Below are 13,809 nucleotides of genomic sequence, written 5' to 3' on the forward strand. Positions count from 1 at the left end.
TTATTCTTTCATTTTGGTTGTCCTCTTCTCCCCTTTTGGCTATTTTGTAAAAATCTGGGAATATTCTCTTATGTCAGGAAGTCCTGTCCCATTCCTTCCCTGAACTCTTCTGTTCTCAGAAGATAATGCCAAGCAGACAGCAAAGGACACATTTAAAGTGTTTCAGTTTAACACTTGAAGCATCTTTTATTCTGCTCTGAGTGAGATCATAATGAGGTCATTTGTCCAGATGTGAAACCGGTGAGTCTTCAGGAATTTCAATGACAGCTCTACTGTTATGCCTGTTCTTGCTGTCCTTCATCATGGTCCACTTAGTCCTGAAATTGTGAGGTAGGGATAACTTGACTGACTGCTTGTCATCAGCAGTAACAGGAGTGGGCTCCAGACCTTCCTTCCCTACTCTTCCTCTTTCTTTCTTTCTTTTTTTTTTTACATATGGAGATCATCTGAATCATTTTCAGCAGTTCAGCTTATACTGTTTTAGTCCAGAATTTTTTAATTAATGTGTATCTGTCAATTGATAAGTATGCATTCCTTATTGGACTGGATGAAACAGAACAACTGCCTTTTGTGATTGGATGATTCACTCCTAGTCTCATTTATCTACAGTATTAGGAAGAAACAATGATGTAAGTGCTCTAAATGTCATTTACATACAGCTCTAGAATAGAACCTGAGACCCAGTGAAGGAAAGAATCTTGCTCAATGATACACAGCTAGATAGAGGTGAGGCTGATGGAGGATGCAGGTGTTCATGGGGACTCTGCATTGTCCTTAGGAATTTGGAAAAAAGTAAGAGAAAAGTATATTTTGGAAAGTGCCCATCTAGGGTCCAAGAGTAGGGGTGTCATGAGAAGTGGAGAAAATGAGCACAGAACAACAGATGTTGTCCACATAGAAATAGCAAATCTAATATTAGTACATTTGGTAACAAAATATTTATTGGTACAAAAAATATCTACAAGGTTACAATGTACCATAAGAAGTGTGCTCCCATTTTTGTTAACAAATTAACTTCATATATGCATGACTGACTGTCTGTCTATCTATCTATCTATCATCTATCTCTATCTTCTATTAACTTATCTTTCAAGATGTTCCCAGTTTTTATTTTAGGGTATTGGAAAGTGGGTATTTTGATTTCATTCTTATGTTTTGAAATATTTTAAAATTCTTCCATAATAAGCATGTATATTCTTTCTAGTATGAAAAAGTGTTATAATTAAAACAGGCACTTATTGAGGCATTTATAGGTTGTGCTTTGCAAGCATATCTGTATACTAAGATAAGGAAAATTCTTGAAAATTATTTTGAATGAATACTGTTATTCCCTTCATTGAGAGCAACTGTTGCCTGGGTTTTACTGCATATTCTTTGCAGTTCTTGTTTTTCCTCATAGCTCTTCAAGGCAGACTATGTCTTACTCAATGACCTGGTGGTCAGAAGCATTTTGATTATTGGCTTTTGTTTCTTTGAAATATTGACTGAATATGAAAGTTGGAATACCTCATTCTAATGTCACTGAGGCTAAGATTAGTCAGTGAAATGACATCAATAAATGGCCAAAAAATGGGACACTAGGTGTAATTCTTAAACCTTGGATGGGAGATGGGGGCAGCAAGAGGCAAAATTCTCCATGTAGCCCTCAGTCTGGCTGAGAATCATGAAATGGAGTGATGTTTCAGATGTTTTCGAATTTATGCAGAGAATATGGCATTTTTGTGAGTTTGGTGTTTTCCAGAAGGACCAGTGATGCTAGGTGCAGAAGGGGATGAAGGGAGGCTTCTGGAGAAATGGCAGAAGATTTTGAGAGAATTGTTCAAAGGACCAAAAACTTTACAAATCCCTTTGTCATGGACCACATTCAAGAAACAGGCTTTTGGTGAAATTCAAGGAAGTTTAATAATTTGAGTTTTCTTTTCTTATTTGCTTTTGATTCAAAGCTCAAAAGAGGCTTTGAATCAAAACCTCAATCAAATAGAGGCAGAGGGACACAGGAGAATCAGAGTGCCATCAGAAGTGGGACTGTTAACAAAAAGCACCAGAGAACTGCCATGGGCCACTGGAGAGATGGCCAAGCTCTTTCCTTCCTGCAACCATTTCTCCAAAAGCAAACAGTGTTGCTGTCATTCACCATCTGATAAAATCAGTTGACATTTAAAAGAAAATTTAGACCCCTTACCTTGGCCTCTGTCCAAGTATCTGCAAGGGGTGTCACCACTCCTTCTTTAGCCTCTTTCACTCCTCCAACATCAGCTCCATGAACCCTCTTGCTGGTCAAGAATAGGCTGTGCTTTTCCCCCTTGAAGCATTACACCTCCTGTGACTTCTGCTTGGACATCTCTGCCCCTGAACCTTGGCTGGCTTGCCTCCATATTATTTTCCAAGTCACAGCTTCATGCCACCTTTTTAGAGAGGATTTTCTCCATCACCTAACCTAAAACGTATCATGTCAACCTCTAAATTTTCAACATAACATTTTCCATTCATTACCTGTTTTTAAAATTATTTTTTTAAATCTCTGTTGTTGTTGGAACTGGGGATGTAGCTCAGCTGGTAGAGTGCTTGCCTGGCATGCACAAGGACCTGGGTTCAATCCCCAGCACCACCAAAAAAAAAAAAAACTCTGTTTTTATGCCAGATATGTAAACCCCATGAGAAAAGAGCCACATCATCTGTCATAACTTTAAAATAGTCCCCAGCACATGACAGTTTCTCTGTGATATTTTGGGGATCCATGAACCTCAAACCCCTGGATCTCTCTCTTTATTCTAGGAAGAATGCTGTGTTCCCTTGGGAAGATTTGGGTATTTCTCTGTTTTACTTCCAGTGCAATCTCTGTCTGTGAATGCAGAATCCAGCTAAACTGTCAATTTCCCCAACACAGGAACAGTGTCTTTTGTGTCTTCTGTGCTCTTATGTGCCAGGAACAATTTTCTAAGTGGATGACTGAATGTTGTGCTGTGAACATGACAGGTTCTTGGGCATAGGCTCTGAGTAGGAAATCCAATTTGTGTAAGTAAGAAGGAAAAGGGGGATGGGAATTCCAAGTGATGGACAAATTTTATTTGAGACTTGTCTTGGGTCACATTTTAAAAAGTAAATCATAGAAACAACAAAATAAAACTGAAAAGACTGTTGACAAAAAAAATGATTGAACCTATTGGCTTGGAAATCTGAAATGTTGATTTTAGAAGACTCTTCAGTCTACCCCAGTTTTCCACTTTTATTAAATATGAACACCATCATTCCTATTTAGCCATGTTGGAGACCTGATTAAATATAAAACTCTTGGTCAAGACAGAAAGAAAGAATATGCAACTTCAAGAGATCCCAAAATGGGTATATCTGGAATATGAAAAGGAAAATATTCTCTCCTACCTCTGCACTCTAGTGTATTTCTGGAGTTTGAATATTTAACAGCTACTGAGCATATTAATGGTCCAGGGAAGATGGAGGTTCATTTCTTTTATGATAACTTTTTGAATTTCACTAGATAACTTCCATAGGATGAAATTCCTGCTATTCAATTTCTATGAAGAGTTAAGGGATTTGGAGGCTAATTATCATGGTAGAGAGAAAGATGTCCCAGATGCCATGCCTTCTCCCAGACAACTAGTCCTCTGGCTGGCTGTGGAGTTCTGAGAGCCTACTTCTTGCTAGGACTTGTTCCCACTCCCATGCCTACTTCCTGTCATCTTGACATTAAGAAATAACCTTCTTTGTTTCCCCTATTATCTCTTCAGATATGGGTTCCTGAGGGAAATGTTTTGCTGCTAGAGTGTCTCTCCCAATACTCCTTGTAAATTGAATGCTTAAAAGCCAAGGAGTCCCTAGGGTGATAATCAAGTGCTGAGGAACTTGGGTGGGGGAGAAGAACAGAGTGGCAGTGGGAGGCTGTGTGTACAACATCAAGTAGAGTGGGCATTGAACTTCATTTCCTTCTCCCATCAGGGAAAAAGAGAATCGCTCTTCCTAAATTTTGAAGTGAACATTTCTAATCATTGATTTTAAGGATAACTCATAGGAATAGTTAGTTACTACTTGGAACATAATTTTTAGATGTAAGGGTAACTATTCTTATGAAAATAATAGTAAACTGTCCTTCATTATACATCCTCCCAGACTTGCTTGAGGGCTAGTCTTTCTATTGATGTGGAAGGACCACACAGGTGTGCACCATCATCTGTGAGATATTTGTGATTTCAAGTTTTTCAAAAGGTCTAGAAGGTGGAATTTTTTAAAATTCTTTATAAAGTCTCTTTAATTCCTTTATGTATATGTTTAAGAAACAGGGGTGTTTTATGAATCATGTGGAAGAGAGACAGTGCTTTCCTGAGCCCCAGGCACTCAGAAGTCAGTGACTTCTACCTTTGGCACACTCTTTGAATGCAAAATAATCTCACTTAGAAGACTTAAGGGGTTTTGTGTTAAAAGAAAGGAAATATCAGCCATGTGACTGTGTGACTGCTGAAGGACAATTTCCTATCCCAAGAAGTGACCTTGAAATGCTGTTCAATGTGCCTGTGAGAAACCTGTGGCTCATTTTGGCTGTAGAAAATGTGTGCTTAGAAATGAAGTGTCCTCTTGCATTGAGTCTACTTTCTAGAATGGGCCACTAATGTATTTGAGTGGAACTGCCCACAGTACGTTTAATTCATAAAGAATTGCTATTGCTAAACCATGTTCATTTCTTTTGTTTTGTTTTGTTTTTTTTTTTTTTTTTTTTGCTTTGCAATGAGTGTCTTTCTGAGGCTTCGAGAAAAGATGTAGTTGAAAAGACCAAGCAGGATTGAGGTGAGGAATCAGTGCATCCATATTTAAAATTGGTTATTTATTAATACCTCACTCTGAGCCAGGGACACTGTTAAATACTTTCAATTATTTTTTGCTTTTAACCTACATGAACACTCTATGACAGGTATATAATTACTCCAATTTATAGACTATCTCCAATTATCTGAGGTGTGGGAGGTAAAGTGAATTGCCCAAAATCACAAAGCTTGTAAGAAATGGAACTGGAGTTTGAATCTGGATCTGCTCGTTCTCCTTCTAATACATACCACAATGCCTATACAATAATTCCTGTCACCATTGACTGTCACTACCACCAAAAGCAACAATTAACATTGACTGAACTCTTTCTGTGTGTCATATGTTATGCTGAATCATCTCATGTAATTCTTACAAGAAGACTTTGAGGTATATCTGTCTCTTGGCATCTGTATCCCCTCCTACTTACCAAAATCTGCAGATGCTCAAGTCCTTTATATAAAATGGAAAGGCATTTTTTCATATAACCTGTAAAATACTCCCATATACTTTATATCATTTCTAGGTAACTTATGATACCTAGTACAATGTATGTGCTATGTAAGTAGTTGCAATTCTGTGTAGTTTAGGGAATAATGATGAGAAAAACCCTCTATATGTTCAACACAGATACAATTTATTTTTTCCAAATATTTTTCATCTGGAGTCGGTTGATCCCTCAAGGTGCAGAGCCTGTGGATTTGGAAGGCTATTATTCTGGTAGTCTCCACTTAGAAATGCTAAAATGGAGGACAGAATAAGGAATTTAGTTACATACCTAGCAAATGGTGAGGCAGGCTTGGGCTCCAGGGAGTTTGATTCTTAGTCCTGCCCTCATCTATTGCATTACCTCTTAGTTAAGAAGTACTGGGCATTGAATTAGAAAAATTGTATTGCACGTTTTTCTAATTATGTCAAAATGAATTCTATTGTCATGTATTACCAAAATGAACTATTAAAAAGTAACAATAATAATAAATGTACATCAATGACTCCTGTGGACATGGTCCAAAGAGAAGTTGGGAGCATCTATTACTTTTCTAGTGCTGCCATAAAGCAGCATCACTTACTGGGTATCTTAAACAATGGAACTTGATTATTTCACCATTCTGGAGGCTGTAAGTCCAAAATCAACATGATGGCAGGGTTGGTTCTTCTTCTGAAGGCCACAGGAAAGGTTCTGTACTAGTTCTTTCTTATTGGCTACAAACAGTCATCTATGTGTCCACATGGTATTGTCTTTGTATGTGTATTTTTCTCCAAACTCTACCCTTCATAAGGACATTAAAGTAGTGTTTCACTTATTGCAAATCTCACTCACATATTCATTCATTTATTCATCAAACTTTCAAATATTCTTACTGTATTCTTGGTCCTAGGTAACAATTGGGAGAAAGTCAAGTTAGTGGCATGGTTTCTGTCTTCAAGGCAAGCATGGGTGTTAAACCTTAGCAACCTCCAAGGAGATGATTCACTATTGTGGGACAAACCACTATGATACTAACCCCTGCTTATGTGGGAAAAATTAATGGGGACATGAATAAATAAAACCCTTCCTGGTACTCTGTATTAATTACCCTTTGCCCATAGAGGCAATACTTGAAAAGTTTTGGACCTAGAACAGAGACCCAGTTGAATCAAGGAATGTCCTCTTCTTTCCTCTCAATGTTGCCTCCAGAGAGAAGAGAGTAATGTCCATCCTTGTTTCCTCCTTCCCCCCTCCCTGCTCCTGTGCCACCTCCGTCTCCATCTCTGGCAAGCCTCAAGGTCAAGGAGGACAGGTGAGGACATGACACAGATATTTCAGTCTTTCTTGCAAGGTATAGCTCTAAAAGCTCCCAAAAGTCCTTAAGGAGGCTAACTAGGGATCAGTTTAGCTGCCACTGGAGGGCTCAGAATGGAGCCTGACTGCCAGGAGTTGTCCTATAGATGTGATGTCAAGAGACAAATATGGTGTTGTATGCAGAAGGACCTCAAGGCTTTCAAAGACTTGGAAGCCCCTAAGATTCCATGGGAATTGTTGAGAAAGAGCAGGAAGGAAAGTCAAGGTCATGGACAGACTGAGACATTCTGTAGTTGGGAAGGAGCCCATTTACATAGCACTGGAGGGTGTTCATCCTTTCATTGGACTCACTAGGGATTAGGAATGGGGCATATAAATTTCAAATGAAGCTTAAGCTAATGACAGCACCAATCATGGAGTTCTTCAATACTGCTTGAACACAGTCTCTCTGAAACATGTGAATCCAATCTTTTGAAAGAGGGATCTAGTTTTGGGACCACAGACTTCTGGACACCCCTCTATCCTTAGCCACACTTCTCCCCATCACATCTTAACTTTTATTTGTATTCAAATTACATCAGCTAGTGGAACTAAAGATCCACACACAAATTCCTGAAGGAAAGTGAGAATTTTTCCCCTTCCTGAGCTAGAATGAGAACTATATATGGGTAAAAGAGGATTTTTGTATATGAAAATGCAGGTTCTGGTTAGCTATGTTTACTACAAAGAAGATGCTATGCTATTCTGTAAACTTTGTCATCTATTTTTTAAATTTTTTATTAGTGCATTTTAGTTGTACATAATGCTGGGGTTCATTTTGACATAACCACACATGCATAGAATGTACTTTTCCCAGTCCTTGCTCATTCCCACCCTTCCTCCCTCCCTCTGACTAGTTCTTTTCTCCACTCCACTGATCTCCCCTCTATTTTCCTGTGTCCTATTTTTATTTAATCAATTAACCTATTCATTTTGGCTTTAAAAGATAACTTCAATGACAGATCTTGGCTTTATTTGTAATTTCTTTGAAGGAAGGTAAAAATTACAAAGGTGTGATTTAAAGGCCCTCCTTAGGGGACCTTATAAGTGACAGTTTTGGGGAGTTGTGTGTGGTGTGGGCTTCCATGAAAGAGTCAGGGTTTTCTCTTCTCTTTCTTTGATGATTGCTCTCTTGAACAAGTGATGGATGGTTTGTTTGCTACAGACCAGTAACTGTCCACAGATGGGATTTTAGGGAATAGCTCAAATCTATAATTTCTCACTGTTCTCAAAAGTCTGCTTCAGCAGGAAGCATGAGTGTCTTTCCATTTTTCCATTCATGAATGAGTCTGGATGCCATTACACCCAGTGGAGGAGTCAGACTCTTACCCTGCCATTTGTCCTGGTGTGGACCAGCTTGGGTTCAGGGAGGGTAGTTTGAAGAACTCAGTGTGTACCTTGCTGGCACAGAACTTAAACCCAGACATTTATGAGCCTTCCACTTGAACTGATTGTTAGCGGGAGTACTAGATAAGTGGTGGCTAATTCTGTGTTGCTTGTGCACTGCAAGGCCTAACTTCTCTTTGATATCACTAGGGCAGGTCTTAGTGAACTCGGGTTCTGGTTCCTGGGGAACCTACCATTGACACTTTTGGTCTGGGGCCTGGGGTCCCTTTTATGCACCCCAGCATGTCCTGTATTTCACCTATTATTACATTTATTATTATTAATGCTTGTATTTTAAGTTTAAATTTTATCTTTAAGAATAATACTGCATAACCCATGTGATCCTACAATATGTATAAGTAGAAAAATGAGAGATTACACTCCATAAATGTATGATCTGTCAAAATGTATAAATGCATTCTGTCATATACAACCTATTAGAACAAATAAAAATTTAGAGAATAAATGTGATGCTTTTTAAGTATGATGAGTGGTCAAACTTCACTTACTGATTTATTGAATGAGTCTTTTTTCATGTCTATAATGAACCAGGCATTGTGCAGGGCACTGAGGAATTGGTAGTGAACAAAATATTCAAACAAGACAGAAGTTTATGAGGTTAAAAAAAAAAACTTCTCTTAAATCAATGATCTGTCTCAAGTCTTACTCTTTTAAAGGAACCTACTTTTAATAATTTAGAGCAGAAGTTGGCAAATTATGATCTAAGGTTCAAATTTGGCCTACCATCTGATTTTGTAAATAAAATTTTATTGGGACACAACCATCCTCTCTTGTTTATATCTAAATGTTCCATAGTTGCCTTCATACTATGATCACAGAATCAAGTAGCTGCAATTAGAAGTGTATGACTCACAATGCTGATGATATTTAATATCCAGCCCCTCACCAAAAAGAGTTTTCTCACCACTGATTTAGAGGGGGAACATTTTTTTTTGGTTTGTGTATCTTTTACATGTGCAAATGTATGAATATTTTGGTTTATACATTTTTACTGAAATGAGGTCACATTATATATAAATATATATGATAATACATAATCTGCCTTTTTCTATTTGCTTGCATAATTGTCTGGATCCCAGATAAAAGAAAACAGAAAACCTATTCACTGGCCTCACTTTAGTCCTCAGCATGGTGTCTTGTACCTTTCATGTGCTCCACAAATATTTGTTAAATGAATGAATGAAAAGAACATTGTTATTTTTACTAAAGTTCCAATGATTTATTTAAAAAGTAATTTGGAGCTTACCCAAGGTTATTCATCTCCCATGCTGATATTCTGTTATGATTTCTTAGGATGAGAGAGAAAAAGAAATGATTTTAGTTTGCCCCTGGGGAATTGTGCAGCCACGTCTTATGGGTCTGAACCACATGTTGAGTAGGTTGAGGCAACAGACAGGCTGACAACTAGCCATTCTTGGGAGTTCAGGCATTCTCCTATCAGTTTGGTACACTCTGTGTTGAAACACCAGTGAATACAGTAGATTTCTTCATTTGGTAATATATTTAGTTGTCTGAATACATGGATTATACAGGTCCAATGTCCAAGACTTTGCAATATGTTGATATGTTGTTTATAAGTGAATCTCTTTTTTTTTTTTTTTTTTGCGGTACTGGGGATCGAACTCAGGGCCTTGTGCTTGTGAGGTAAGCACTTTACCAGCTGAGCTACCTCCCCAGCCCTGAATCTCTTAATATTACTTTGTAGCTTGCACATTTACTGAGGGCTGTTGCTACAGTTTGGATGTTGAATTCCCCCAGAAGTCCATATTTTAAATACTTGGTCCCCAGTGTGGTGCTGATGGGAGGTATTGTGAACTGTTAGCAGGTGAGGTCTAGTGGTAGGTCCTTACATCACTGTAGGTGTGCCATGATGATATATAATGTGGGATGGGGGGCAGGGGGTGAGAGAAGAATGGAGAAACTTTAGAGGGAAATGAGAGGGAGGGGTATAAAAATTGTGGAATGAGACAGACATCATGACACTATGTACATGTGTGATTACATGAGTGGTGTAAATCTACATTGTACACAACCATAGAAATGAAATCATGTACCCCATTTGTGTACAATGAATCAAAATGCAGCCTGTAAAAATTAAAAAAAAAAACAACAGGGATCATGGGACCAAAGTTTCTCAGTTTTTCTCTGCCTCCTGACCCATGATGTGAGCAGTGTTCTTGGACATGCATCATTGCCATCTGGCACCCTCAGCAGAGACCCAAAGCTGTGAGACCACCACCCAGTATTAAACTGGACCCTCCAGAACCATGAGTTAAATGAACCTTTTAGCTTTATAAATTCATCAGCTCAGATAATTTATTATAGTGATTGAAAATTGATGAATATAGATATTCTCCACTAAACAGTATAAATAATGTATTAAATCATTCCATAGGGATCTTTATTTTCACTAAAACAGGGAAGGAAAGTCACTTTCTTGTTATGTACATTGTTTTCTATAATTTTGGCAAATTCTTTTTATTGGATAACATCTTAGATCACTTACCTTATTTAAATTACTTTATTTTCTTAATGTGTCCTTTCCCCTCAGGCCCTAAATTCTCCCCATCACATTTTGGCAAAGCTTGAGGTGCAAACAGAGTACATGTGTTGCCAAGGGAGAGAAAGTTTGTGGGCACCTGGGAACCTACTTGCCACAACCTTTCCCCAAATTTCTGTGTAGGGAGGACACTTGAGCATTTCCTACCATGTAGCCACCATTTGCTGTTGATCTCTCTCTCTCCCTGGAATTTATTTGATTTGGGTGCATGGAGTGGATTTCTGGAGGAAAAACATGTGGTTATGACTTGTGGCCACCTTGTGAAGCTGGATTCCTTCTTTTTTCACCAGCCACAGTGAGTACCTTTGGATGGTTACAGCACAAAACAATTGCTTGTAGTTATGAAGCCAGAATTGGGGACAGGCAGTTAGTATAGAAATAGGGGATCCAGTCAAATCGATAAAATGAAAGCCATCTGCCTCTGGAAGTTGGAGAATGCCCCTGGGAGAAGGGAATGTCAAGGATCTCGGGAACCCATTGATTACCAAATTTACCTGTACTTGTCAGGGATTACAGGCAAGGAGCAGCTAATTAATGTCCCCTGGGCCCTTACCTGGCTGAATCCCTTTGGCTCTCCCCCTACCCATCAACTTCTCAATTTTTGCATCTCACCTGCAAAACTGGGCCTAGTCAAGTAGGCAGGAAGGAGAGATAAGTAGTCAAGTAGGCAGGGGGGAGAGAACTGGAGAACAAAAGAGACCTTAACCTATAAAAGATGTAGGGCACACTCACTTCTTGGAACTCTAGAACATCAGCCATGGTCCCCTTCCCCCTCCAAGGAGAAACCTGTATATTACCTTTAAATAAAGCCTGCTTAATATGCTTGCCTTAGCATGCTTCTCTGATATTATACTTTAACACTTGAGGAAGCAAAACTTATCACCGGTAAATGGCAGTTTCAGTTACAGGGTAGAGACCCTTCCAAACCATCTCAAAAAATCTGTTTGTTGTGAGGATACAGTTGACCTGGTACACAAGCTGGGAATGGAGAAGACTCAGGGGAAATTCTAGGGGTCAGCTTCTTTTTATTTGCTCTCTCCCTGATGGTGTCTGCCTCTCTCTACTGTCTGTGTAGTTTTTATCCCTATTTTCCTCTGCTTTTTTATATCTCCAGATAGCCATGTCACTCTGCTTTCCTACCAGCTTCTATTTCTATTTTACAATCCTATCTTTCTATCTGACCACACTGAAGAACACACATATTCTCATTGGTGGCAGTGATTTTTGCCTCCTGAAGTCCCTGGATGTCTGTACAAATAGATTGAATGAGCTATTCAGGTGGTTCTGATAAATTCTATTTACACAGAATACAACTTAACTTGGTTGAGAATCATTGTTTCCCACTTTGACTTCTTCCACCAAAATTCAGGAAGTCCCCCCCTGTATTTCTCAGATACTTTTGTGCATACAAGTCAACTGGACACCTTCTTAAAATGTTAATTTTTATTCTGTTTTAAAAATATTTATGTTCATACTAGGGATTAAACACAGGGATGCTTTATCACTAAACTATATTCCTAGCCACTCCTCCACCCTTTTTAAATTTTGAGAAAGGGTCTTGCTAAGTTGCTGAGGCTGTCCTCAAACTTGCCATCCTCCTGCCTCAGCCTCCTATATCACTGGAATTACAGGCATATGCACTAGACCTGGCTGGTTTCTGATTCATTAACTCCAGATTGGGGCAGGATCTGTAGCAAGTTTGGAAATGATCCCAATGCTGCAGAGTGATGGAACACATTTTGAGAAACAGGGATCTTGAACCATGGTGGTCAAATTGTAGTGTCCATCAGAACCATACAGGGACTTATTCAAATGAAGATTTCTGGGTACACTCAACAGAGCTTCTGATTCTGTAGTTGTTTACTGGGATCTGAGAATAGTATTTATAACACATATCCAAGAGATGCTGCTGCTGCTGCTTTGTGACCACACTTTGAGAACCATTACTCTAAATCTTCAATGTTCAACCTTGGCTTCATGTCAGAACCAAAGGGTGAGCTTTGCAAAATACTTATACCCAGCCCAACTCCCCTCCACCTGATTTATTGGGTCTGCAGTGTAGCCTGGCACCTGTGTTTAAAACCATCACCAGGTGATGATCGTAATGGACAAATTGAGTGAGAAACCTTGTAGAATTTGATGTGTTAAGTTGAATCTGTTTTTCAATTAGTCCATGAAATTGAATTCTCTGGAAAAGTTATAGTTTGGGGTCTAAATAGTCATGGTCAGAAAGTGTTCATCTGGGTAAGTATAACATCTCAGGTTAAAAAAGCTGTGAGTGAGACAGCTGCTGTTACAAGAAGTCATAGCAGTAAGAGGACTGAGGTTTCAGCCCACTGAGGAAAACACCCAATTCAGGGAATTGCCATAGAAAGAATTCAGCGTATTTTGTATGTCCTTGGTACAGAGTAGACATCTGAGCACTTGTGGCAGTACAGGAAGTTGTCATCATAGTAGTTACTGTGGCTGCTCTTCTTTATTTATGAGTGGGGTCCATGGCAGCTACTCTGAAGGGCATCACCAACATTTTTTATGGCATTAGGAGCCAAACAAAACTCATGGTTTCTGACACCACCAGTCTTCACACTCATGAATTATGAAGCTACCTGACTTGGTCCTGTTACTGGTCATCTTGGTTCAGGTGACACAGCTCTCTCACCTAAGCATCCTGACAATTAAGCACCTGGGTCAGTGTCTGGTGCATGGTATTACCTTCCTGAAGGGGAAGGGTTGAGGAATATGCACATTGCCAGGCAAAGTAGTATGATAGAGTTGCCATTCATGCAGCTCTACCTCAGACTCAGTCTCCATCATGACTTCATTGAGGGGGTCTTGAGTGATTTGCTTGCATCTCTGAAAAATCACTCAATAATACCAATCTGGCCCCTGTTGTACTGAAAAGGTAAGCGATTTAATACAATCACCTTGTTTCATGAATAGAGATGATGAGACCCAAAGAGGGAAGAATCATAGATTTCTGCATGTTGAATTCTATTATTAATCATTCTGTGACTTAATATCTAAATGGAGGCAGCAAGATGGTTACAGGAGACAGAAACTTGCAAATTTGATTTCCTTTTTTACTCACAACTGGGGAGCTGGATCAGGCAGAGCAGTAATTTTTTTATATGTGCCAGGCATTGTGCTAACCACTTTATAAATATGTTATCTTATTTCATTGTCACAGTAACCTTAGAAACTTGTGCCT

The 13,809-nt window shown here is 38.9% G+C and overlaps 1 non-coding gene across 1 annotated transcript; it reads left to right on the forward strand.

Moving 5' to 3' along the window:
• Positions 1–2,538: 2,538 nt before the first annotated feature.
• On the forward strand, positions 2,539–2,611 carry Trnaa-ggc (transfer RNA alanine (anticodon GGC)). Its single transcript has one exon. It is a non-coding gene; the product is annotated as a tRNA-Ala (tRNA).
• Positions 2,612–13,809: the final 11,198 nt, after the last annotated feature.

Source organism: Sciurus carolinensis, unplaced genomic scaffold (genome assembly GCF_902686445.1).
Source record: "Sciurus carolinensis unplaced genomic scaffold, mSciCar1.2, whole genome shotgun sequence".
NCBI classification, from domain to species: Eukaryota; Metazoa; Chordata; class Mammalia; order Rodentia; family Sciuridae; genus Sciurus; species Sciurus carolinensis.